The 27,643-nt window shown below is 34.7% G+C and overlaps 2 long non-coding RNA genes and 6 other non-coding genes across 8 annotated transcripts; 2 read left to right on the top strand and 6 right to left on the bottom strand.

The window, feature by feature from the left end:
* The first annotated feature begins 10,475 nt into the window (after positions 1-10,475).
* Positions 10,476-12,638, top strand: LOC148680724 (uncharacterized). Its single transcript, XR_015942716.1, has 8 exons — positions 10,476-10,533; positions 10,661-10,741; positions 10,819-10,896; positions 11,360-11,420; positions 11,517-11,567; positions 11,643-11,687; positions 11,896-11,960; positions 12,106-12,638. It is a non-coding gene; the product is annotated as an uncharacterized LOC148680724 (long non-coding RNA).
* A 1,321-nt stretch (positions 12,639-13,959) lies between these two features.
* On the top strand, positions 13,960-14,172 carry LOC148680725 (uncharacterized). The gene is made up of 2 exons (XR_015942960.1): positions 13,960-14,021; positions 14,110-14,172. It is a non-coding gene; the product is annotated as an uncharacterized LOC148680725 (long non-coding RNA).
* Positions 14,173-14,730: 558 nt separating this feature from the next.
* Positions 14,731-14,803, bottom strand: trnar-ccu (transfer RNA arginine (anticodon CCU)). Its single transcript has one exon. It is a non-coding gene; the product is annotated as a tRNA-Lys (tRNA).
* An 823-nt stretch (positions 14,804-15,626) lies between these two features.
* Positions 15,627-15,700, bottom strand: trnan-guu (transfer RNA asparagine (anticodon GUU)). The gene has a single exon. It is a non-coding gene; the product is annotated as a tRNA-Asn (tRNA).
* Positions 15,701-18,604: 2,904 nt separating this feature from the next.
* Positions 18,605-18,678, bottom strand: trnan-guu (transfer RNA asparagine (anticodon GUU)). Its single transcript has one exon. It is a non-coding gene; the product is annotated as a tRNA-Asn (tRNA).
* Positions 18,679-20,281: 1,603 nt separating this feature from the next.
* Positions 20,282-20,355, bottom strand: trnan-guu (transfer RNA asparagine (anticodon GUU)). The gene has a single exon. It is a non-coding gene; the product is annotated as a tRNA-Asn (tRNA).
* A 2,634-nt stretch (positions 20,356-22,989) lies between these two features.
* trnak-cuu (transfer RNA lysine (anticodon CUU)) lies at positions 22,990-23,062 on the bottom strand. Its single transcript has one exon. It is a non-coding gene; the product is annotated as a tRNA-Lys (tRNA).
* Positions 23,063-26,365: 3,303 nt separating this feature from the next.
* Positions 26,366-26,438, bottom strand: trnam-cau (transfer RNA methionine (anticodon CAU)). Its single transcript has one exon. It is a non-coding gene; the product is annotated as a tRNA-Met (tRNA).
* Positions 26,439-27,643: the final 1,205 nt, after the last annotated feature.

Here is a 27,643-nt window from a genome sequence, read left to right on the forward strand (position 1 = left end):
GGTGATTTTTTGCGATTTTTTAAAAACTTTTCATTTTTTTTGCGATTTTTAACATTTTTTGCATTTTTTGTGATTTTTTGCGATTTTTCAAAAAATGTTCATTTTTTGCGATATTTCAAAAAATTATTTTTTTTGTGATTTTTCAAAAAATGTTCATTTTTTGTGATTTTTCAAAAAATGTTCATTTTTTGCGATTTTAAAAAAAAAATTTCATTTTTTGTGATTTTTAGCAATTTTCCATAAAATTTTAATTTTTTGTAATTTTTCAAAAAAATTTCATTTTTTTGCAATCTTTCAAAAAAATTTCATTTTTTGCGATTTTTCAAAAAATTTACATTTTTTGCGATTTCTCAAAAGTTTAATTTTTTGTGATTTTTTGCGATTTTTCAAAAATTTTCATTTTTTGCGATTTTTCAAAAAATGTTCACTTTTTGCGATTTTTCAAAAAATGTTCATCTTTTGTGATTTTTTGCGATTTTTCCAAAAATTAAAATTTTTTGTGATTTTTCAAAAAACTTTCATTTTTTGCGATTTTTCAAAAAATTTACATTTTTTGCGATTTCTCAAAAGTTTAATTTTTTGTGATTTTTTGCGATTTTTCAAAAATTTTCATTTTTTGCGATTTTTCAAAAAATGTTCACTTTTTGCGATTTTTCAAAAAATGTTCATCTTTTGTGATTTTTTGCGATTTTTCCAAAAATTAAAATTTTTTGTGATTTTTCAAAAAACTTTCATTTTTTGCGATTTTTCAAAAAAAATTTCATTTTTTGCGATTTTTCAAAAAATGTTCCTGTTTTGCGATTTTTCAAAAAATTTTAATTTTTTGTGATTTTTTGCGATTTTTCAAAAAATTTTCCTTTTTTGTGATTTTTCAAAAAATTTTCATATTTTGCGATTTTTTCAAAAAAAATTTCATATTTTGCGATTTATCAAAAAATGTTCATTTTTTGTGATTTTTAGTGATTTTTAAAAAAATTTTCATATTATGCGATTTTTCAAAAATGTTCATTTTTTGTGATTTTTTGCGATTCAAAAAATTTTATTTTTTTGTGATTTTTAGTGATTTTTCAAAAAATTTTCATATTTTGCGATTTTTCAAAAAATTTTCATTTTTTGTGATTTTTTGCGATTTTTAAAAAAATTTTTCATTTTTGTGATTTTTAGTGATTTTTCAAAAAATTTTCATATTTTGCGATTTTTCAAAAAAATTTCATTTTTTGTGATTTTTAGGATTTTTTTTTAAATTTCATTTTTTGTGATTTTTCAAAAATTTTTCATTTTTTGTTATTTTTCAAAAAAATTCATTTCTTGTGATTTTTTGTGATATTTTAAAAAATTTCAATTTTTTGTGATTTTTCAAAAAATGTTCATTTTTTATTTTTCAAAGAATTTTCATAATTTGCGAATTTTAAAAAAATATTCATATTTTGTGACTTTTCAAAAAATTTTCATTTTTTGTTATTTTTAAAAAAAAATTCATTTTTTGTGATTTTTTGTTATTTTTCAAAAAAAAATCATTTTTTGCGTTTTTCCAAAAAGTTTTCATTTTTTGCGTTTTTTTTTTTTTTTAAATTCATTTTTTGCGATTTTTCAAAAAAAAAAATTGTGATTGTTAGTGATTTTTCCAAAATTTTTCATTTTTTGTGATTTTTAGTGATTTTTCCAAAAATTTTCATATTTTGCGATTTTTCAAAAGTTTACATATTTTGCGATTTTTCAAAAAAAAATTATTTTTTGTGATTTTTCAAAAAATTTTCATTTTTTGTTATTTTTCAAAAAAATTCATTTCTTGTGATTTTTTGTGATATTTTAAAAAATTTCAATTTTTTGTGATTTTAAAAAAAATTTTCATTTTTTGTTATTTTTCAAAAAAATTTTCAAAAAATTTTCATATTTTGCGATTTTTAAAAAAAATTCATATTTTGTGACTTTTCAAAAAATTTTCATTTTTTGTTATTTTTCAAAAAAATTCATTTTTTGTGATTTTTTGTTATTTTTCAAAAAAAATTCATTTTTGGTGATTTTTAAAAAAAAATCATTTTTGGTGATTTTTTGCGATTTTTCAAAAAATTTAATGTTTTGCGATTTTTCAAAAAAATTTCTTGCGATTTTTTTAAAAAAAATCATTTTTTGTGATTTTTGCGATTTTTCAAAAAAAACTTCATTTTTTGTGATTTTTGAAAAAAATTTCATTTTTGGTGATTTTTAAAAAAAAATCATTTTTGGTGATTTTTTGCGATTTTTCAAAAAATGTTCATTTTTTTGCGATTTTTACATTTTTTTTCATTTTTTGTGATTTTTTGCGATTTTTCAAAAAATTAAATTTTTTTGTGATTTTTCAAAAAATGTTCATTTTTTGCGATTTTTAAAAAAAAAATCATTTTTTGTGATTTTTCAAAAAATTTAAATTTTTTGTGATTTTTCAAAAAATGTTAATTTTTTGCGATTTTTCAAAAAAAAATATTTTTGTGATTTTTCAAAAAATGTTCATTTTTTGTGATTTTTCAAAACATGTTCATTTTTTGCGATTTTTCAAAAAAATTTATTTTTTTGTGATTTTTCAAAAAAATGTCATTTTTGGTGATTTTTTGCGTTTTTTTAAAAACTTTTCATTTTTTTGCGATTTTTAACATTTTTTGCATTTTTTGTGATTTTTTGCGATTTTTCAAAACATGTTCATTTTTTGCGATATTTCAAAAAATTATTTTTTTTGTGATTTTTCAAAAAATGTTCATTTTTTGTGATTTTTCAAAAAATGTTCATTTTTTGCGATTTTTAAAAAAAAATTTCATTTTTTGTGATTTTTAGCAATTTTCCATAAAATTTTCATTTTTTGTAATTTTTCAAAAAAATTTCATTTTTTTGCAATCTTTCAAAAAAATGTCATTTTTTGCGATTTTTCAAAAATTTTCATTTTTTGCGATTTTTCAAAAAATGTTCACTTTTTGCGATTTTTCAAAAAATGTTCATCTTTTGTGATTTTTTGCGATTTTTCCAAAAATTAATATTTTTTGTGATTTTTCAAAAAACTTTCATTTTTTGCGATTTTTCAAAAAAATTTTCATTTTTTGCGATTTTTCAAAAAATGTTCCTGTTTTGCGATTTTTCAAAAAATTTTCATTTTTAGTGATTTTTTGTGATTTTTCAAAAAATTGTCATTTTTTGTGATTTTTTGCGATTTTTGAAAAAATTTTCCTTTTTTGTGATTTTTCAAAAAATTTTCATATTATGCGATTTTTCAAAAAATGTTCACTTTTTGTGATTTTTTGCGATTTTTAAAAATTTTTTTCATTTTTGTGATTTTTAGTGATTTTTCAAAAAATTTTCATATTTTGCGATTTTTCAAAAAAATTTCATTTTTTGTGATTTTTAGGATTTTTTTTTAAATTACATTTTTTGTGATTTTTCAAAAATTTTTCATTTTTTGTTATTTTTCAAAAAAATTCATTTCTTGTGATTTTTTGTGATATTTTAAAAAATTTCAATTTTTTGTGATTTTTCAAAAAATGTTCATTTTTTATTTTTCAAAGAATTTTCATAATTTGCGATTTTTAAAAAAATATTCATATTTTGTGACTTTTCAAAAAATTTTCATTTTTTGTTATTTTTAAAAAAAATTCATTTTTTGTGATTTTTTGTTATTTTTCAAAAAAAAATCATTTTTTGCGTTTTTCCAAAAAGTTTTCATTTTTTTGCGTTTTTTTTTTTTTTTAAATTCATTTTTTGCGATTTTTCAAAAAAAAAAAATTGTGATTGTTAGTGATTTTTCCAAAATTTTTCATTTTTTGTGATTTTTAGTGATTTTTCCAAAAATTTTCATATTTTGCGATTTTTCAAAAGTTTACATATTTTGCGATTTTTCAAAAAAAAATTATTTTTTGTGATTTTTCAAAAAATTTTCATTTTTTGTTATTTTTCAAAAAAATTCATTTCTTGTGATTTTTTGTGATATTTTAAAAAATTTCAATTTTTTGTGATTTTTAAAAAAATTTTCATTTTTTGTTATTTTTCAAAAAAATTTTCAAAAAATTTTCATATTTTGCGATTTTTAAAAAAAATTCATATTTTGTGACTTTTCAAAAAATTTTCATTTTTTGTTATTTTTCAAAAAAATTCATTTTTTGTGATTTTTTGTTATTTTTCAAAAAAAATTCATTTTTGGTGATTTTTAAAAAAAAATCATTTTTGGTGATTTTTTGCGATTTTTCAAAAAATTTAATGTTTTGCGATTTTTCAAAAAAATTTCTTGCGATTTTTTAAAAAAAAATCATTTTTTGTGATTTTTGCGATTTTTCAAAAAAAACTTCATTTTTTGTGATTTTTGAAAAAAATTTCATTTTTGGTGATTTTTAAAAAAAAATCATTTTTGGTGATTTTTTGCGATTTTTCAAAAAATGTTCATTTTTTTGCGATTTTTACATTTTTTTTCATTTTTTGTGATTTTTTGCGATTTTTCAAAAAATTAAATTTTTTTGTGATTTTTCAAAAAATGTTCATTTTTTGCGATTTTTAAAAAAAAAATCATTTTTTGTGATTTTTCAAAAAATTTAAATTTTTTGTGATTTTTCAAAAAATGTTAATTTTTTGCGATTTTTCAAAAAAAAATATTTTTGTGATTTTTCAAAAAATGTTCATTTTTTGTGATTTTTCAAAACATGTTCATTTTTTGCGATTTTTCAAAAAAATTTATTTTTTTGTGATTTTTCAAAAAAATGTCATTTTTGGTGATTTTTTGCGTTTTTTTAAAAACTTTTCATTTTTTTGCGATTTTTAACATTTTTTGCATTTTTTGTGATTTTTTGCGATTTTTCAAAACATGTTCATTTTTTGCGATATTTCAAAAAATTATTTTTTTTGTGATTTTTCAAAAAATGTTCATTTTTTGTGATTTTTCAAAAAATGTTCATTTTTTGCGATTTTTAAAAAAAAATTTCATTTTTTGTGATTTTTAGCAATTTTCCATAAAATTTTCATTTTTTGTAATTTTTCAAAAAAATTTCATTTTTTTGCAATCTTTCAAAAAAATGTCATTTTTTGCGATTTTTCAAAAATTTTCATTTTTTGCGATTTTTCAAAAAATGTTCACTTTTTGCGATTTTTCAAAAAATGTTCATCTTTTGTGATTTTTTGCGATTTTTCCAAAAATTAATATTTTTTGTGATTTTTCAAAAAACTTTCATTTTTTGCAATTTTTCAAAAAAATTTTCATTTTTTGCGATTTTTCAAAAAATGTTCCTGTTTTGCGATTTTTCAAAAAATTTTCATTTTTTGTGATTTTTTGTGATTTTTCAAAAAATTGTCATTTTTTGTGATTTTTTGCGATTTTTGAAAAAATTTTCCTTTTTTGTGATTTTTCAAAAAATTTTCATATTATGCGATTTTTCAAAAAATGTTCACTTTTTGTGATTTTTTGCGATTTTTAAAAATTTTTTTCATTTTTGTGATTTTTAGTGATTTTTCAAAAAATTTTCATATTTTGCGATTTTTCAAAAAAATTTCATTTTTTGTGATTTTTAGGATTTTTTTTAAATTACATTTTTTGTGATTTTTCAAAAATTTTTCATTTTTTGTTATTTTTCAAAAAAATTCATTTCTTGTGATTTTTTGTGATATTTTAAAAAATTTCAATTTTTTGTGATTTTTCAAAAAATGTTCATTTTTTATTTTTCAAAGAATTTTCATAATTTGCGATTTTTAAAAAAATATTCATATTTTGTGACTTTTCAAAAAATTTTCATTTTTTGTTATTTTTAAAAAAAAATTCATTTTTTGTGATTTTTTGTTATTTTTCAAAAAAAAATCATTTTTTGCGTTTTTCCAAAAAGTTTTCATTTTTTGCGTTTTTTTTAAAAAAAATTCATTTTTTGCGATTTTTCAAAAAAAAAAATTGTGATTGTTAGTGATTTTTCCGAAATTTTTCATTTTTTGTGATTTTTAGTGATTTTTCCAAAAATTTTCATATTTTGCGATTTTTTTAAAGTTTACATATTTTGCGATTTTTCAAAAAAAAATTATTTTTTGTGATTTTTCAAAAAATTTTCATTTTTTGTTATTTTTCAAAAAAATTCATTTCTTGTGATTTTTTGTGATATTTTAAAAAATTTCAATTTTTTGTGATTTTTAAAAAAATTTTCATTTTTTGTTATTTTTCAAAAAAAATTTCAAAGAATTTTCATATTTTGCGATTTTTAAAAAAAATTCATATTTTGTGACTTTTCAAAAAATTTTCATTTTTTGTTATTTTTCAAAAAAATTCATTTTTTGTGATTTTTTGTTATTTTTCAAAAAAATTTCATTTTTGGTGATTTTTAAAAAAAAATCATTTTTGGTGATTTTTTGCGATTTTTCAAAAAATGTTCATTTTTTTGCGATTTTTAATTTTTTTTTCATTTTTTGTGATTTTTTGCGATTTTTCAAAAAATTTAATTTTTTTGTGATTTTTCAAAAAATGTTCATTTTTTGCGATTTTTAAAAAAAAATTCATTTTTTGTGATTTTTCAAAAAATTTAAATTTTTTGTGATTTTTCAAAAAATGTTAATTTTTTGCGATTTTTCAAAAAAAAAATTATTTTTGTGATTTTTCAAAAAATGTTCATTTTTTGTGATTTTTCAAAACATGTTCATTTTTTGCAATTTTTCAAAAAAATTTAATTTTTTGTGATTTTTCAAAAAAATGTCATTTTTGGTGATTTTTTGCGATTTTTTAAAAACTTTTCATTTTTTGTGATTTTTAGGATTTTTTTTTAAATTTCATTTTTTGTGATTTTTCAAAAATTTTTCATTTTTTGTTATTTTTCAAAAAAATTCATTTCTTGTGATTTTTTGTGATATTTTAAAAAATTTAAATTTTTTGTGATTTTTAAAAAAATGTTCATTTTTTATTTTTCAAAGAATTTTCATAATTTGCGATTTTTAAAAAAATATTCATATTTTGTGACTTTTCAAAAAATTTTCATTTTTTGTTATTTTTAAAAAAAAATCATTTTTTGTGATTTTTTGTTATTTTTCAAAAAAATTTCATTTTTTGCGTTTTTCCAAAAAGTTTTCATTTTTTGCATTTTTTTTTTTAAAAATTCATTTTTTGCGATTTTTCAAAAAAAAAAAATTTGTGATTGTTAGTGATTTTTCCAAAATTTTTCATTTTTTGTGATTTTTAGTGATTTTTCCAAAAATTTTCATATTTTGCGATTTTTCAAAAGTTTACATATTTTGCGGTTTTTCAAAAAAAATTTATTTTTTGTGATTTTTCAAAAAATTTTCATTTTTTGTTATTTTTCAAAAAAATTCATTTCTTGTGATTTTTTGTGATATTTTAAAAAATTTCAATTTTTTGTGATTTTTAAAAAAATTTTCATTTTTTGTTATTTTTCAAAAAAAATTTCAAAGAATTTTCATATTTTGCGATTTTTAAAAAAAATTCATATTTTGTGACTTTTCAAAAAATTTTCATTTTTTGTTATTTTTCAAAAAAATTCATTTTTTGTGATTTTTTGTTATTTTTCAAAAAAATTTCATTTTTGGTGATTTTTAAAAAAAAATCATTTTTGGTGATTTTTTGCGATTTTTCAAAAACTTTAATTTATTTGTGATTTTTCAAAAAATGTTCCTTTTTTGCGATTTTTAAAAAAAAATTCATTTTTTGAGAGTTTTCAAAAAATTTAAATTTTTTGTGATTTTTCAAAAAATGTTCATTTTTTGTGATTTTTCAAAACATGTTCATTTTTTGCGATTTTTCAAAAAAATTTAATTTTTTGTGATTTTTCAAAAAAATGTCATTTTTGGTGATTTTTTGCGAATTTTTAAAAAATTTTCATTTTTTTTGCGATTTTTAACATTTTTTTCATTTTTTGTGATTTTTTGCGTTTTTTTTTAAAAATGTTCATTTTTTGCGATATTTCAAAAAATAATTTTTTTGTGATTTTTCAAAAAATGTTCATTTTTTGTGATTTTTCAAAAAATGTTCATTTTTTGCGTTTTTCCAAAAAGTTTTCATTTTTTGCGTTTTTTTTTTTAAAAATTCATTTTTTGCGATTTTTCAAAAAAAAAATTTTTGTGATTGTTAGTGATTTTTCCAAAATTTTTCATTTTTTGTGATTTTTAGTGATTTTTCCAAAAATTTTCATATTTTGCGATTTTTCAAAAGTTTACATATTTTGCGATTTTTCAAAAAAAAATTATTTTTTGTGATTTTTCAAAAAAATTTCATTTTTTGTTATTTTTCAAAAAAATTCATTTCTTGTGATTTTTTGTGATATTTTAAAAAATTTCAATTTTTTGTGATTTTTAAAAAAATTTCATTTTTTGTTATTTTTCAAAAAAATTTTCAAAGAATTTTCATATTTTGCGATTTTTAAAAAAAATCATATTTTGTGACTTTTCAAAAAATTTTCATTTTTTGTTATTTTTCAAAAAAATTCATTTTTTGTGATTTTTTGTTATTTTTCAAAAAAAAATTCATTTTTTGCGTTTTTTCAAAAAGTTTTCATTTTTGCGTTTTTTTTTTAAAAATTCATTTTTTGCGATTTTTCAAAAAAAAAAAAAATTTTATTTTTAGTGATTTTTCCAAAAATTTTCATATTTTGCAATTTTTCAAAAGTTTACATTTTTTTGTGATTTTTAAAAAAATTTAATATTTTGCGATTTTTCAAAAAAAAATTATTTTTTGTGATTTTTTGCGATTTTTCAAAAAAATTTCTTTTGCGTTTTTTCAAAAAAATTTCATTTTTTGCGATTTTTCAAAAAATTTTCATAATTTACAATTTTTCAAAAGATTTTCATTTTTTGTGATTTTTTGTGATTTTTCAAAAAATTTTCATTTTTGTTATTTTTTAAAAAAAATTCATTTTTTGTGATATTTAAAAAAAATTTCGATTTTTTTGTTATTTTTTGTGAATTTTCACAAATTTTTATTTTTGCTATTTTTCAAAAAAATTCATTTTTTGCGATTTTTCAAAAATGTTTCATTTTTTGTTATTTTCAAAAAGTTTTCATTTTTGTTATTTTTAAAAAAAGTTCGATTTTTTGTTATTTTTCAAAAAAATGTTCATTTTTTGTGAATTTTCACAATTTTTTATTTTTTTTGATTTTTCAAATAAATTTCATTTTTTGCGATTTTTCAAAAAATTTTCATTTTTTGTTATTTTCAGAAAATTTTCATTTTTTGTGAATTTTCAAAAATTTAAATTTTTTAAAATTTTTTATTATTTTTTATTTTTCGTGATTTTTTTAGATTTTTTGTGCTTTTTCAAGATTTTATCATTTTTCGTGATTTTTCTTGATCTTTCAAGATTTTTCCATTTTTCGTTATTTTTCGAAGTTTTTTCATTTCTCGAGATTTTTCGTGACACTGAAGCGGTTCCAGCAGTACATTCTCAGCAGATAGGCTTTATTTTTTTTTTTAAATTACTTTATTAAAAATATATATCATGCTGGCAACATTTCATGCAAACTACAACTTGTAACTCACAGAAACCCCCAAAGGACAGGCCTCTTAATGCAGTGGCGGCCAGCTCCAGCTCATCAGGTTCTAGAGGTGATGGTGGATAAGCAGATGATGCGCTTCTTGTGAAAAACCCTCAATGCTTTTGAAGTACAAGGTGCACAGCAAATTCATTGGTGTTCAATTTTTAAGTGTTGTGGTAATACAAAGTGAAGTGTTAAAATTCTAGAGTTATATAAAGTGTCATACATTAAAGCTCCAGCAGCTCTTTATGACACACAGACATCAAGAATCAGGATATGAACCTCAACCATGGTTGCTAAAAAGAAAAAAGCTGCATATTTCATGCTGGGTGCCAGCATAGTACAAAGCTCCCAGCATGCATTGCATCATAAATAAATGATGCAGCTTTATGTTGTTACAATCTCTTTCTTATTATTTATTTTGTGTTGTGTTTGGGAGGTAATATTTCAGTAGTTTTTTTAATTGATTTTTATTTTTTTTGTTTATCACCATTATTGAGATTCAAAGACTAATTGTTGATGTCTGTGTGTTTTTAAGTGCTGCCATAGATCAAACATTCACATTGTAAATCATGCTTTTAAAGTCATTAATTGTTAAAGCTTCAGTGGTTTCATTTATGTATTTCATTTATTTCACACACATAACTAATATGACACTGAATTAGAAAACAAGCAGGAGAAGATGGCTTTGATATCATAGTTAGTCTCTTCAGACTGACTCTTACATTTTCTTTTGAATTTTGATGCTACATGTAAGAATAGTGTAATTAGCACTGATAATTATATCATCCAAATTAAAAAAAAAAAAAAACATTTTATAGCAAGAAGTTGAAGAGCCCTACTAAAGCAGACTCTGTCCTCCATCATGGTGACTTCAAATGTGCCTTTGAAGTGCCTTATTCGAGAAGAATTTTGGAACCTTGGATTGTTGAGGGACATGGACTCCCATGTAAGCAGTCTGTTTTTTTTATTATAACTTTTTTTTTATTAAAAACATTGACTTATAAAAAGTATTTATTGCAGATTGAAAACGCCTGCATGAAGCTTATTTGTGAAATGGCTCGACAAATTGTATGTACTATAAAACATAATATTTATATAGATTGTTTTAACTTGATCCAAATTTAAAAAAAAAACAATTTCTAAACTGTGTGAAAATGTTCATGTCATTGTCAACAGTTTCTTTTTATTCATGTAGGGCAAGGACATATACATTGAGGACTTTTATGTTGTCCCTGTGTGGAAAGAAACTCCTAACAACATTGTTACTGGATTACCGGTGCGTATATGTACTGTATTTACTGTGTGAGAAGTACAACCTAAATTAAACAACATAACTGTCCTGATCAATTCTAGGAAGATGCAGACTTGAAAGACCTGTTAGCCTTTCCAGCATGGACAAATGCCAATGGACCAGACCACTTTGTTGTCTGTGTAAGAAAATATTGAAATGTCTAGTGCATACATTAATTGGTATTGCAATGTGTGTGTTTCTAAAATAAAACACTGAAAAATCTTGGAAGAAGCAATAATGTTCAAATGAAATATTTTTACACCTTTAACATTGTAGATAATGATGCCGCTTCGAAGAGAGATGGTGTTTTTAGACTCTCTGTATGCAGAGCATGAATCAGGATTTGGAGATGAGGAATACAGGGCAATTTTTAGGTCTATCAATAAACTAAGACGTTTCAGCCTTTATGTGATATATGGCTACGTTCCTATAGCCATTTCTATTTATTTCCTAACCGTGTATTATAGTTCTGCCACTTTTGGCTACGTTACTATAGCCGTTTTTTAAACTTCTGGCTATGTTCATCTAGCCTTTTTTATGCATGGTGTTCTAGAGTTGAGGTGAGCGGTAATTGTTAGTATTACTACTATGTTTTGTTTACAGGAAAATTGCTTACCAAGTGGATCATGGGACATGGTCTGAAAAGACTGGATATGATTTTCCAGTGAGGAATCAACTTAAAAAAAATTATTATTTGGCTTTTACAACAATTTTTTGTACATTATTCTAAAATAAAATTGATTTGCTTTGCCTATTTTAGGCTTTGCCACGTCAGACAAGAGGGAATGATTGTGGTGTTTTTGTACTCATGGTAAGATATAAATTGAGTTAATTGATTTAAAGATTTTGTAAACGTTGTAAATGACTGTGGCTTCTCTCTTTTCAGTACACCCTCTCAATGGTGTGTGGCATTGGGTTTCAATTCCAGGAGGTATTATTTTATTATTTATGTAACTTTATTTTGTTGGTGCTTTTTTTAATCATAGCTAAAATGTAACTATTTTAGTGTATATTATCTTGCTTTCTTCTAAGCAACATATCTTTTAAAAAAAGGGGCATGGTTATTGCAAGCACACCCAACATCATGTATTAACAAAAACATGTTGGTTAACTGTCAGACTAAACAGTCTTTCTTTCAGATGGATATACCTATCATCCGTCAGTGGTGGTGCCTTCTACTCATGGAACGATTTTAAATTGATGGGTATGTCAGTATTTATTTATTTTTCTTGTAAATCTGTAAAATTCAAAATTTATATTGTGTCAATACAACAACTTGTAACATGAATAACAAAACATACTTAAAATCTCTCTTACCGGTGACCAGTATGTCACCGACTCGGTCCCAGTAACTCCCCTCGCTGGCCAGCAGAGGCCACCATCTCCGGACTTTTAGCATTACGTCATCCATCTACACTGATTGCGCATACACCTGATTGGAATCTGGCTAATGACCCATGTACCTATTATAAGCCACACTAAATTACTCGTTCAAGGCGAAGTCTTGTTTAGCCCCGGCCAGCATTTCTGAGCATTATCTCCAGCCTGATCTCCTGTGCACGACTCCAGCCTGTCTCTTACTTTGCTTCGCCTTCTGCCTGCCCACGACCCACGCTTGTTATACGGACTCTGACTCTCTCTCTGCCTGCCCACGAACCACGCCTGTTATACGGACTCTGATCCTTGCTGCCTGCCCTTGACCCAAGCCTGCATAACGGATCCTGGTTCTCGCTCACTCCCTTCCACTCATGCCTGGTAACTCACTCTGTGTCTGTTCATCATCAGTCTTGATACCCATACTACTACTGTGGATGTGTGTGTGCACTCCGGTGCATATTGTGTGTTTGAGTGAAGTTGTGATTAATAAATACTGCATAATGGATCCCTCCGTGTCAGTCTCCTCGTTACACAGTAATTATGGATTTTGTCTTGTCTTGTTATTAAAAGCTATGGGCACAGATTTGCTTTCTGGACTGAGGAGGCAAGAAGTGTCTTGGATGGAAAGATTCTACTCCTGTTAGGGTGAAAAGAAAAACCACATCCAATCTTCCGGCACATGTCCAAGCAGTTTAAGATTGGGAAAGGAATGACAAAAGATTAGTGGACTTGATTATCACATCAAAATCAGCAGAGCAGCATTTGGTGGTATAGATGGTTCCACTTTAATTTACTCCTCTAGATCAGTGGTTCTCAAAGTGGGGGTCGGGACCCCCCGAGGGGTCGCGGGGCAATGAAGGGGGGTCGCCTGGTGATTTCCAAAAATCTATTTTTTTTTATTGAACCATAAGAATTAACATATTTTATCCATAACCATACTGAAAATAAAAATAGTCGTTTATAGTTAATATATACTATATAGTAGCTTATAGTTACTAGTTCTATTGGATTGCGACCCCATGGGTAATTACATTATATTAAAGGCAGCAATAGCGTCAGATGCGTTTTGATTTTATAACATCAGGTTATACTTTCTGGCACATTTAAAGCACTGACACAAATTTAATTGGTGTGTCTGCGTCATTGCTTGCAAGGTTTCTGTATTTATAACCACCTCAGAGGATATTGGGGGTCGCGAGTCACTGGCATTGTTATTTTGGGGGTCGCGGGCTGAAAAGTTTGGGAACCCCTGCTCTAGACTCTGAGTATGGTTGACTTAAATATAGTCAAGTGACAATTTAACTATTATTTGCCAAATATAATTAATTACTTGTGCATTTACATATGAAATATAATTTCCTTCTATGGCCCAAAGGATATACTAGGTGGGAAAAGGTCAAATTGGTTTCCACTAAAACCCCGTTCTCAAGTGCCTGTCTACATTGAGAATGAGCAGTCCCAGTCAATCATTTGTGACTACATCAGAGGAATTCTTAATAAAACCAAAACACAGCTGACCTTCAATGATGAGGTGGAGTTCATTTGTGGATGTCTCCTCCCAGAGGTAATCACAAAACATGTATGTACATGAGCATGCTTATGTTCTGCAGTGTGTGTTTTATTTTATTAATTGATTTATCTGTATGTTTGTACAGGCCATAACTCATGGCATTTCCGAGTTACAAGGCTTGTCTTGGCAGGAGGCTGAAGATGTCTTCCTCCAGGGCCCCATTTATCACGCAAGGTATGTTTACATTTTTTTGTACAAAAGCTGTTAAGTTTTTATGTTAAACACAATTTCTGACAACAGCATTTATTTTTTTTTTGTGAAGTTGAGGAATTTAACAGAAGAATTGCTCGAGAAATGAAAAATCTCCCCAACAAGAATGTAAAGCATTTTATTTTATTTTATATGTAATAAATACAATATTAATCCAAGTATTGTTTTTCACAATTTTTCTCTGCATTTTTTACAGCTCGATGACTTGTAGGACCTCATGAAAATTTATAAAAAAATAAAGTTTGGTGTGAGAAAATTACTCAGAGTACTATCATTTATTGTATGTGAATAATAAGATAATGTTCATTCCCTCAACTCAATACTAAAGAGTTTGATAAATCCTTAATGATTTAAAAACAAAAAACAACAACAAAAACAATAAATGACTGAAAATATTTAAGTAACTGAACAATATCTATTTACAAATACAGTTAATTAAAATACAACAGACTTAATGCATTAAATTATAATCTAGTATGTTTAATACTTTATATAATAATGTATTCAATCATAGTGAAATATTTTATAGTAGAAAAATAGTGTAATTTACAATTTATAAATCAATGAATTCAGGTTAGGCAATTTTTCCAACAGCAGGTGGCACTGTCTGAGAAAACGATAGGTCTGGAAGTGCTGGTCTGAGCGAGCAGGTCTGAGCGTGCGGTTGGGTCTCGGGGCCTGCAGCTTCATAATGTTGCCACAGAGACTTAGGGAATGGTCACCTACAGTGGTAGAAACGCGGAACTTTGTCTCAAAAGGTCTGCTATACGAACGCTAATGTAAGTTTGCTGAGAGAGAGAGAGAAAAGTAACAGAAACACCCAACGTGGGGCTCGAACCCACGACCCTGAGATTAAGAGTCTCATGCTCTACCGACTGAGCTAGCCGGGCAGATGAGGAGTCACCACAAGAACTAGACACTGTTAACAGTGATACCTTCCCTACCCATGACAATGTTCTGCTAAATCCTGATTTCATCTTGTAACGCTGGACAAAATGTGGCCCAGGATCTTTGTCCAGTGCACGTGTTAGCAGTTGCAAGGCAGCAAAATGATTGATCCGTCCCTGGGTGGGCTTGCGATTAAGAGTCTCATGCTCTATCGACTGAGCTAGCGGGGCTGACGAGAAGCTCTTTTAGGAGCTAGAAACCGTTTACAGTAATACCTTCCCTACCCATGACAATGTTCTACTAAATCCTGATTTCATCTTGTAACGCTGGACAGAATGTGGCCCAGGATCTATGTCCAGTGCACGTGTTGGCAGTTGCAAGGCAGCAAAATGCCTAATTCGTCCCTGGCTGGGCTTCAACCACCAAGCTTTCATTTAACAGCCGAACACGCTAACCGATTGCGCCACAGAGACTTAGTGAAAGATCACCTACAGTGGTAGAAACGCGGAACTTTGTCTCAAAAGGTCTGCTATACGAACGCTAATGTAAGTTTGCTGAGATAGAGAGAGAACAGAAACAGGAACGCCCAATGTGGGGCTCGAACCCATGACCCTGAGATTAAGAGTCTCATGCTCTACCGACTGAGCTAGCCAGGCAGATGAGGTGTCCACATAAGAACTAGACAGTCTTAACAGTAATACCTTCCCTACCCGTGACAATATTCTGCTAAATCCTGATTTCATCTTGTAACGCTGGACAGAATGTGACCCAGGATCTATGTCCAGTGCACGTGTTAGCAGTTGCAAGGCAGCAAAATGCCTAATTCGTCCCTGGGTGGGCTTGAACCACCAACCTTTCAGTTAACAGCCGAACGCGCTAACCGATTGCGCCACAGAGACTTAGTGAAACTTCACCTACAGTGGTAGAAACGCGTAACTTTGTCTCAAAGTCTGCTACATGATACCATATGTAAGTTTGCTGGGAGAGAGAGAGAAAAGTAACAGGAACGCCCAACGTGGGGCTCGAACCCACGACAATGACATTAAGAGTCTCATGTTCTACCGACGGAGCTAGCCGGGCTGATGAGATGAACTTTTAAGAGCTAAACACTGTTTACAGTAATACCTTCCCTACCTGTGACATTGTTCTGCTAAATCCTGATTTCATCTTGTAAGGCTGGACAGATTGTGGCCCAAGATCTATGTCCAGTGCACGTGTTAGCAGTTACAAGGCAGCAAAATGCTTGATTCGTCCCTGGGTGGGCTTGAACCACCAACCTTTCAGTTAACAGCCGAACGCGCTAACCGATTGCGCCAAAGAGACTTAGTGAAAGGTCACCTACAGTGGTAGAAACGCGGAACTTTGTCTCAAAAGGTCTGCTATATGAACCCTAATGATAGTTTGCTGAGATTGAGAGAGAAAAATAACAGAAACGCCCAACGTGGGGCTCGAACCCACGATCCTGACATTAAGAGTCTCATGCTCTACCGACTGAGCTACCCAGGCAGATGAGGAATCCCCGCATGAACTAGACACTGTTAACAGTAATACCTTCCCTACCCATGACAATGTTCTGCTAAATCCTGATATCATCTTGTAACCCTGGACAGAATGTGGCCCAGGATCTATGTCCAGTGCACGTGTTAGCAATTGCAAGGCAGCAAAATGCCTAATTCATCCCTGGGTGGGCTTGAACCACCAACCTTTCAGTTAACAGCCAAACGCGCTAACCGATTGCACCACAGAGACTTAGTGAAAAGTAACCTACAGTGGTAGAAAGTCAGAACTTTGTCTCAAAAGGTCTGCTATATGAACCCTGATGTACGTTTGCTGAGAGAGAGAGAGACAGAGAGGTAACAGAAACGCCCAACGTGGGGCTCTAACCCACGACCCTGAGATTAAGAGTCTCATACCCTACCGACTGAGCTAGCCGAACTGACGAGAAGCCTTTTCAAGAGCTAGACACCATTTACAGTAATACCTTCCCTACCCATGACAATCTTCTGCTAAATCCTGATTAAATCTTGTAACGCTGGATAGAATGTGGCCCAGGATCTATGTGCAGTGCACGTGTTAGCAGTTGCAAGGCAGCAAAATGCCTAATTCGTCCCTGGCTGGGCTTCAACCACCAAGCTTTCAGTTACCAGCTGAACACGCTAACCGATTGCGCCACAGAGACTTAGTGAAAGATCACCTACAGTGGTAGAAACAAGGAACTTTGTCTCAAAAGGTCTGCTATACGAACGCTAATGTAAGTATGCTGAGATAGAGAGAGAAAAAGTAACAGGAACGCCCAACGTGGGGCTCGAACCCACGACAATGACATTAAGAGTCTCATGCTCTACCAACGGAGCTAGCCGGGCTGATGAGATGAACTTTTAAGAGCTAAACACTGTTTACAGTAATACCTTCCCTACCCGTGACAATGTTCTGCTAAATCCTGATTTCATCTTGTAACGCTGGACAGAATGTGGCCCAAGATCTATGTCTAGTGCACGTGCTAGCAGTTACAAGGCAGCAAAACGCTTGATTCGTCCCTGGGTTGGCTTGAACCACCAACCTTTCAGTTAACAGCCGAACGCGCTAACCGATTGCGCTACAGAGACTAAGTGAAAGGTCACCTACAGTGGTAGAAACGCGTAACTTTGTCTCAAAGTCTGCTACATGATACCATATGTAAGTTTGCTAGGAGAGAGAGAGAAAAGTAACAGGAACGCCCAACGTGGGGCTCGAACCCACGACAATGACATTAAGAGTCTCATGCTCTACCGACGGAGCTAGCTGGGCTGATGAGACGAACTTTTAAGAGCTAAACACTGTTTACAGTAATACCTTCCCTACCCGTGACAATGTTCTGCTAAATCCTGATTTCATCTTGTAACGCTGGACAGAATGTGGCCCAGGATCTATGTCCAGTGCACGTGTTAGCAGTTGCAAGGCAGCAAAATGCCTAATTCGTCCCTGGCTGGGCTTCAACCACCAAGCTTTCAGTTACCAGCCGAACACGCTAACCGATTGCGCCACAGAGACTTAGTGAAAGATCACCTACAGTGGTAGAAACGCAAAACTTTGTCTCAAAAGGTCTGCTATACGAACGCTAATGTAAGTTTGCTGAGATTGAGAGAGAAAAATAACAGAAACGCCACACGTGGGGCTCGAACCCACGACCCTGATATGAAGAGTCTCATGCTCTACCGACTGAGCTAGCCAGGCGGATGAGGAGTCTGCACTAGAACTAGACACTGTTAACAGTAATACCTTCCCTACCCGTGACAATGTTCTGCTAAATCCTGATTTCATCTTGTAACGCTGGACAGAATGTGGCCCAGGATCTATGTCCAGTGCACGTGTTAGCAGTTGCAAGGCAGCAAAATGCCTAATTCGTACCTGGGTGGGCTTGAACCACCAACCTTTCAGTTAACAGCCGAGCGCGCTAACCGATTGCGCCAAAGAGACTTAGTGAAAGGTCACCTACAGTGGTAGAAACGCGGAACTTTGTCTCAAAAGGTCTGCTATATGAACCCTAATGATAGTTGCTGAGAGAAAGAGAGGTAACAGAAACGCCCAATGTGGGGCTCTAACCCACGACGCTGAGATTAAGAGTCTCATGCCCTATCGACTGAGCTAGCGGGGCTGACGAGAAACACTTTTAGGAGCTAGAAATGGTTTAGAGTAATACCTTCCCTACCCATGAAAATGTTCTGCTAAATCCTAATTTCATCTTGTAAAGCTGGACAGAATGTGGCCCAGGATCTATGTCCAGTGCACGTGTTAGCAGTTACAAGGCAGCAAAATGCTTGATCCGTCCCTGGGTGGGCTTGAACCACCAACCTTTCAGTTAACAGCCGAACGCGCTAACCGATTGCGCCACAGAGACTTAGTGATACTTCACCTACAGTGGTAGAAACGCGTAACTTTGTCTCAAAGTCTGCTACATGATACCATATGTAAGTTTGCTGGGAGAGAGAGAGAAAAGTAACAGGAACGCCCAACGTGGGGCTCGAACCCACGACAATGACATTAAGAGTCTCATGCTCTACCGACGGAGCTAGCCGGGCTGATGAGATGAACTTTTAAGAGCTAAACACTGTTTACAGTAATACCTTCCCTACCTGTGACAATGTTCTGCTAAATCCTGATTTCATCTTGTAACGCTGGACAGAATGTGGCCCAAGATCTATGTCCACTGCATGTGTTAGCAGTTACAAAGCAGCAAAATGCTTGATCCGTCCCTGGGTGGGCTTGAACCACCAACCTTTCAGTTAACAGCCGAACGCACTAACCGATTGCGGCACAGAGAGTTAGTGAAAGGTCACCTACAGTGGTAGAAACGCGGAACTTTGTCTCAAAAGGTCTGCTATACGAACGCTAATGTAAGTTTGTTGAGATTGAGAGAGAAAAATAACAGAAACGCCCAACGTGGGGCTCGAACCCACGATCCTGACATTAAGAGTCTCATGCTCTACCAACTGAGCTAGCCAGGCAGATGAGGAATCCCCGCATGAACTAGACACTGTTAACAGTAATACCTTCCCTACCCATGACAATGTTCTGCTAAATCCTGATATCATCTTGTAACGCTGGACAGAATGTGGCCCAGGATCTATGTCCAGTGCACGTGTTAGCAATTGCAAGGCAGCAAAATGCCTAATTCGTCCCTGGGTGGGCTTGAACCACCAACCTTTCAGTTAACAGCCAAACGCGCTAACCGATTGCACCACAGAGACTTAGTGAAAAGTAACCTACAGTGGTAGAAAGTCAGAACTTTGTCTCAAAAGGTCTGCTATATGAACCCTGATGTAAGTTTGCTGAGAGAGAGAGACAGAGAGGTAACAGAAACGCCCAACGTGGGGCTCTAACCCACGACCGACTGAGCTAGCCGAACTGACGAGAAGCCTTTTCAAGAGCTAGAAACCGTTTACAGTAATACCTTCCCTACCCATGACAATGTTCTACTAAATCCTGATTTCATCTTGTAACGCTGGACAGAATGTGGCCCAGGATGTATGTCCAGTGCACGTGTTAGCAGTTGCAAGGCAGCAAAATGCCTAATTCGTCCCTGGCTGGGCTTCAACCACCAAGCTTTCATTTAACAGCCGAACACGCTAACCGATTGCGCCACAGAGACTTAGTGAAAGATCACCTACAGTGGTAGAAACGCAGAACTTTGTCTCAAAAGGTCTGCTATACGAACGCTAATGTAAGTTTGCTGAGATAGAGAGAGAAAAGAAACAGGAACGCCCAACGTGGGGCTCGAACTCACGACCCTGAGATTAAGAGTCTCATGGTCTACCGACTGAGCTAGCCAGGCAGATGAGGTGTCCCCATTAGAACTAGACACTCTTAACAGTAATACCTTCCCTACCCGTGACAATATTCTGCTAAATCCTGATTTCATCTTGTAACGCTGGACAGAATGTGACCCAGGATCTATGTCCAGTGCACGTGTTAGCAGTTGCAAGGCAGCAAAATGCCTAATTCGTCCCTGGGTGGGCTTGAACCACCAACCTTTCAGTTAACAGCCGAACGCGCTAACCGATTGCGCCACAGAGACTTAGTGAAACTTCACCTACAGTGGTAGAAACGCGTAACTTTGTCTCAAAGTCTGCTACATGATACCATATGTAAGTTTGCTGGGAGAGAGAGAGAAAAGTAACAGGAACGCCCAACGTGGGGCTCGAACCCACGACAATGACATTAAGAGTCTCGTGCTCTACCGACGGAGCTAGCCGGGCTGATGAGATGAACTTTTAAGAGCTAAACACTGTTTACAGTAATACCTTCCCTACCTGTGACAATGTTCTGCTAAATCCTGATTTCATCTTGTAACGCTGGACAGAATGTGGCCCAAGATCTATGTCCAGTGCACGTGTTAGCAGTTACAAGGCAGCAAAATGCTTGATTCGTCCCTGGGTGGGCTTGAACCACCAACCTTTCAGTTAACAGCCGAACGCGCTAACCGATTGCGCTACAGAGACTTAGTGAAAGGTCACCTACAGTGGTAGAAACGCGGAACTTTGTCTCAAAAGGTCTGCTATACGAACTCTAATGTAAGTTTGCTGAGATTGAGAGAGAAAAATAACAAAGACGCCACACGTGGGGCTCGAACCCACGACCCTGACATGAAGAGTCTCATGCTCTACCGACTGAGCTAGCCAGGCGGATGAGGAGTCTGCACTAGAACTAGACACTGTTAACAGTAATACCTTCCCTACCCGTGACAATGTTCTGCTAAATCCTGATTTCATTTTGTAACGCTGGACAGAATGTGGCCCAGGATCTATGTCCAGTGCACGTGTTAGCAGTTGCAAGGCAGCAAAATGCCTAATTCGTACCTGGGTGGGCTTGAACCACCAACCTTTCAGTTAACAGCCGAACGCGCTAACCGATTGCGCCAAAGAGACTTAGTGAAAGGTCACCTACAGTGGTAGAAACGCGGAACTTTGTCTCAAAAGGTCTGCTATACGAACGCTAATGTAAGTTTGTTGAGATTAAGAGAGAAAAATAACAGAAACGCCCAACGTGGGGCTCGAACCCACGATCCTGACATTAAGAGTCTCATGCTCTATCGACTGAGCTAGCGGGGCTGACGAGAAACACTTTTAGGAGCTAGAAATGGTTTAGAGTAATACCTTCCCTACCCATGACAATGTTCTGCTAAATCCTAATTTCATCTTGTAAAGCTGGACAGAATGTGGCCCAGGATCTATGTACAGTGCACGTGTTAGCAGTTACAAGGCAGCAAAATGCTTGATCCGTCCCTGGGTGGGCTTGAACCACCAACCTTTCAGTAACAGCCGAACGCACTAACCGATTGCGGCACAGAGAGTTAGTGAAAGGTGACCTACAGTGGTAGAAACGCGGAACTTTGTCTCAAAAGGTCTGCTATATGAACCCTAATGATAGTTTGCTGAGAGAAAGAGAGGTAACAGAAACACCCAATGTGGGGATCTAACCCACAACGCTGAGATTAAGAGTCTCATGCTCTATCGACTGAGCTAGCGGGGATGATGAGAAGCTCTTTTAGGAACCAGAAACCGTTTACAGTAATACCTTCCCTACCCGTGACAATGTTCTGCTAAATCCTGATTTCATCTTGTAACGCTGGACAGAATGTGGCCCAAGATCTATGTCCACTGCATGTGTTAGCAGTTACAAAGCAGCAAAATGCTTGATCCGTCCCTGGGTGGGCTTGAACCACCAACCTTTCAGTTAACAGCCGAACGCGCTAACCGATTGCGGCACAGAGAGTTAGTGAAAGGTCACCTACAGTGGTAGAAACGCGGAACTTTGTCTCAAAAGGTCTGCTATACGAACGCTAATGTAAGTTTGTTGAGATTGAGAGAGAAAAATAACAGAAACGCCCAACGTGGGGCTCGAACCCACGATCCTGACATTAAGAGTCTCATGCTCTACCGACTGAGCTAGCCAGGGAGATGAGGAATCCCCGCATGAACTAGACACTGTTAACAGTAATACCTTCCCTACCCATGACAATGTTCTGCTAAATCCTGATATCATCTTGTAACGCTGGACAGAATGTGGCCCAGGATCTATGTCCAGTGCACGTGTTAGCAATTGCAAGGCAGCAAAATGCCTAATTCGTCCCTGGGTGGGCTTGAACCACCAACCTTTCAGTTAACAGCCAAACGCGCTAACCGATTGCACCACAGAGACTTAGTGAAAGGTAACCTACAGTGGTAGAAAGTCATAACTTTGTCTCAAAAGGTCTGCTATATGAACCCTGATGTAAGTTTGCTGAGAGAGAGAGACAGAGAGGTAACAGAAACGCCCAACGTGGGGCTCTAACCCACGACCGACTGAGCTAGCCGAACTGACGAGAAGCCTTTTCAAGAGCTAGAAACCATTTACAGTAATACCTTCCCTAACCATGACAATCTTCTGCTAAATCCTGATTTCATCTTGTAACGCTGGACAGAATGTGGCCCAGGATCTATGTCCAGTGCACGTGTTAGCAGTTGCAAGGCAGCAAAATGCCTAATTCGTACCTGGGTGGGCTTGAACCACCAAGCTTTCATTTAACAGCCGAACGCGCGAACCGATTGCGCCAAAGAGACTTAGTGAAAGGTCACCTACAGTGGTAGAAACGCGGAACTTTGTCTCAAAAGGTCTGCTATACGAATGCTAATGTAAGTTTGCTGAGATAGAGAGAGAAAAGAAACAGGAACGCCCAACGTGGGGCTCGAACCCACGACCCTGAGATTAAGAGTCTCATGCTCTACCGACTGAGCTAGCCAGGCAGATGAGGTGTCCCCATAAGAACTAGACACTCTTAACAGTAATACCTTCCCTACCCGTGACAATATTCTGCTAAATCCTGATTTCATCTTGTAACGCTGGACAGAATGTGACCCAGGATCTATGTCCAGTGCACGTGTTAGCAGTTGCAAGGCAGCAAAATGCCTAATTCGTTCCTGGGTGGGCTTGAACCACCAACCTTTCAGTTAACAGCCGAACGCGCTAACCGATTGCGCCACAGAGACTTAGTGAAACTTCACCTACAGTGGTAGAAACGCGTAACTTTGTCTCAAAGTCTGCTACATGATACCATATGTAAGTTTGCTGGGAGAGAGAGAGAAAAGTAACAGGAACGCCCAACGTGGGGCTCGAACCCACGACAATGACATTAAGAGTCTCATGCTCTACCGACGGAGCTAGCCGGGCTGATGAGATGAACTTTTAAGAGCTAAACACTGTTTACAGTAATACCTTCCCTACCTGTGACAATGTTCTGCTAAATCCTGATTTCATCTTGTAACGCTGGACAGAATGTGGCCCAAGATCTATGTCCAGTGCACGTGTTAGCAGTTACAAGGCAGCAAAATGCTTGATTCGTCCCTGGGTGGGCTTGAACCACCAACCTTTCAGTTAACAGCCGAACGCGCTAACCGATTGCGCTACAGAGACTTAGTGAAAGGTCACCTACAGTGGTAGAAACGCGGAACTTTGTCTCAAAAGGTCTGCTATACGAACGCTAATGTAAGTTTGCTGAGATTGAGAGAGAAAAATAACAGAAACGCCACACGTGGGGCTCGAACCCACGACCCTGACATGAAGAGTCTCATGCTCTACCGACAGAGCTAGCCAGGCGGATGAGGAGTCTGCATTAGAACTAGACACTGTTAACAGTAATACCTTCCCTACCCGTGACAATGTTCTGCTAAATCCTGATTTCATCTTGTAACGCTGGACAGAATGTGGCCCAGGATCTATGTCCAGTGCACGTGTTAGCAGTTACAAGGCAGCAAAATGCTTGATCCGTCCCTGGGTGGGCTTGAACCACCAACCTTTCAATAAACAGCCGAACGCACTAACCGATTGCGGCACAGAGAGTTAGTGAAAGGTGACCTACAGTGGTAGAAACGCGGTACTTCGTCTCAAAAGGTCTGCTATATGAATCCTAATGATAGTTTGCTGAGAGAAAGAGAGGTAACAGAAACGCCCAATGTGGGGCTCTAACCCACAACGCTGAGATTAAGAGTCTCATGCTCTATCGACTGAGCTAGCGGGGATGATGAGAAGCTCTTTTAGGAACCAGAAACCGTTTACAGTAATACCTTCCCTACCCGTCACAATGTTCTGCTAAATCCTGATTTCATCTTGTAACGCTGGACAGAATGTGGCCCAAGATCTATGTCCACTGCATGTGTTAGCAGTTACAAAGCAGCAAAATGCTTGATCCGTCCCTGGGTGGGCTTGAACCACCAACCTTTCAGTTAACAGCCGAACGCGCTAACCGATTGCGGCACAGAGAGTTAGTGAAAGGTCACCTACAGTGGTAGAAATGCGGAACTTTGTCTCAAAAGGTCTGCTATACGAACGCTAATGTAAGTTTGCTGAGATTGAGAGAGAAAAATAACAGAAACGCCCAACGTGGGGCTCGAACCCACGATCCTGACATTAAGAGTCTCATGCTCTACCGACTGAGCTAGCCAGGCAGATGAGGGATCCCCGCATGAACTAGACACTGTTAACAGTAATACCTTCCCTACCCATGACAATGTTCTGCTAAATCCTGATATCATCTTGTAACGCTGGACAGAATGTGGCCCAGGATCTATGTCCAGTGCACGTGTTAGCAATTGCAAGGCAGCAAAATGCCTAATTCTTCCCTGGGTGGGCTTGGACCACCAACCTTTCAGTTAACAGCCAAACGCGCTAACCGATTGCACCACAGAGACTTAGTGAAAGGTAACCTACAGTGGTAGAAAGTCAGAACTTTGTCTCAAAAGGTCTGCTATATGAACCCTGATGTACGTTTGCTGAGAGAGAGAGACAGATAGGTAACAGAAACGCCCAACGTGGGGCTCTAACCCACGACCCTGAGATTAAGAGTCTCATACCCTACCGACTGAGCTAGCCGAACTGACGAGAAGCCTTTTCAAGAGCTAGACACCATTTACAGTAAAACCTTCCCTACCCATGACAATTTTCAGCTAAATCCTGATTTCATCTTGTAACGCTGGACAGAATGTGGCCCAGGATCTATGTCCAGTGCACGTGTTAGCAGTTGCAAGGCAGCAAAATGCCTAATTCGTACCTGGGTGGGCTTGAACCACCAACCTTTCAGTTAACAGCCAAACGCGCTAACCGATTGCACCACAGAGACTTAGTGAAAGGTAACCTACAGTGGTAGAAAGTCAGAACTTTGTCTCAAAAGGTCTGCTATATGAACCCTGATGTAAGTTTGCTGAGAGAGAGAGACAGAGAGGTAACAGAAACGCCCAACGTGGGGCTCTAACCCACGACCGACTGAGCTAGCCGAACTGACGAGAAGCCTTTTCAAGAGCTAGACACCATTTACAGTAATACCTTCCCTACCCATGACAATCTTCTGCTAAATCCTGATTTCATCTTGTAACGCTGGACAGAATGTGGCCCAGGATCTATGTCCAGTGCACGTGTTAGCAGTTGCAAGGCAGCAAAATGCCTAATTCGTACCTGGGTGGGCTTGAACCACCAACCTTTCAGTTAACAGCCGAACGCGCTAACCGATTGCGCCAAAGAGACTTAGTGAAAGGTCACCTACAGTGGTAGAAATGCGGAACTTTGTTTCAAAAGGTCTGCTATATGAACCCTAATGATAGTTTGCTGAGAGAAAGAGAGGTAACAGTAACGCCCAATGTGGGGCTCTAACCCACGACGCTGAGATTAAGAGTCTCATGCTCTATCGACTGAGCTAGCGGGGCTGACTAGAAGCTCTTTTAGGAGCTAGAAACCGTTTACAGTAATACCTTCTCTACCCATGACCATGTTCTGCTAAATCCTGATTTCATCTTGTAACGCTGGACAGAATGTGGCCCAGGATCTATGTCCAGTGCACGTGTTAGCAGTTGCAAGGCAGCAAAATGCCTAATTCGTCCCTGGCTGGGCTTCAACCACCAAGCTTTCAGTTACCAGCCGAACACGCTAACCGATTGCGCCACAGAGACTTAGTGAAAGATCACCTACAGTGGTAGAAACGCGGAACTTTGTCTCAAAAGGTCTGCTATACGAACGCTAATGTAAGTATGCTGAGATAGAGAGAGAAAAAGTAACAGAAACGCCCAACGTGGGGCTCGAACCCACGACCCTGAAATTATGAGTCTCATGCTCTACCGACTGAGCTAGCCGGGCTGATGAGGAGTCCCCACAAGAAATAGACACTTTTAACAGTAATACCTTCCCTACCCGTGACAACATTCTGCTAAGTCCTGATTTCATCTTGTAACGCTGGACAGAATGTGGCCCAGGATCTATGTCCAGTGCACGTGTTAGCAGTTGCAAGGCAGAAAAATGCCTAATTCGTACCTGGGTGGGCTTGAACCACCAACCTTTCAGATAACAGCTGAACGCGCTAACCGATTGCGCCAAAGAGACTTAGTGAAAGGTCACCTACAGTGGTAGAAATGCGGAACTTTGTCTCAAAAGGTCTGCTATATGAACCCTAATGATAGTTTGCTGAGAGAAAGAGAGGTAACAGTAACGCCCAATGTGGGGCTCTAACCCACGACGCTGAGATTAAGAGTCTCATGCTCTATCGACTGAGCTAGCGGGGCTGACGAGAAGCTCTTTTAGGAGCTAGAAACCGTTTACAGTAATACCTTCCCTACCCATGACAATGTTCTGCTAAATCCTGATTTCATCTTGTAACGCTGGACAGAATGTGGCCCAGGATCTATGTCCAGTGCACGTGTTAGCAGTTGCAAGGCAGCAAAATGCCTAATTCGTCCCTGGCTGGGCTTCAACCACCAAGCTTTCAGTTACCAGCCGAACACGCTAAACGATTGCGCCACAGAGACTTAGTGAAAGATCACCTACAGTGGTAGAAACGCGGAACTTTGTCTCAAAAGGTCTGCTATACGAACGCTAATGTAAGTATGCTGAGATAGAGAGAGAAAAGTAACAGAAACGCCCAACGTGGGGCTCGAACCCACGACCCTGAGATTAAGAGTCTCATGCTCTACCGACTGAGCTAGCCGGGAAGATGAGGTGCCCCCATAAGAACTAGACACTCTTAACAGTAATACCTTCCCTACCCATGACAATATTCTGCTAAATCCTGATTTCATCTTGTAACGCTGGACAGAATGTGGCCCAGGATCTATGTCCAGTGCACGTGTTAGCAGTTGCAAGGCAGCAAAATGCCTAATTCGTCCCTGGCTGGGCTTCAACCACCAAGCTTTCAGTTACCAGCCGAACACGCTAACCGATTGCGCCACAGAGACTTAGTGAAAGATCACCTACAGTGGTAGAAACGCGGAACTTTGTCTCAAAAGGTCTGCTATACGAACGCTAATGTAAGTATGCTGAGATAGAGAGAGAAAAGTAACAAAAACGCC

This window comes from Danio rerio, chromosome 4 (genome assembly GCF_052040795.2).
Source record: "Danio rerio strain M-AB ecotype USA chromosome 4, GRCz13ab, whole genome shotgun sequence".
Lineage (NCBI taxonomy): Eukaryota > Metazoa > Chordata > Actinopteri > Cypriniformes > Danionidae > Danio > Danio rerio.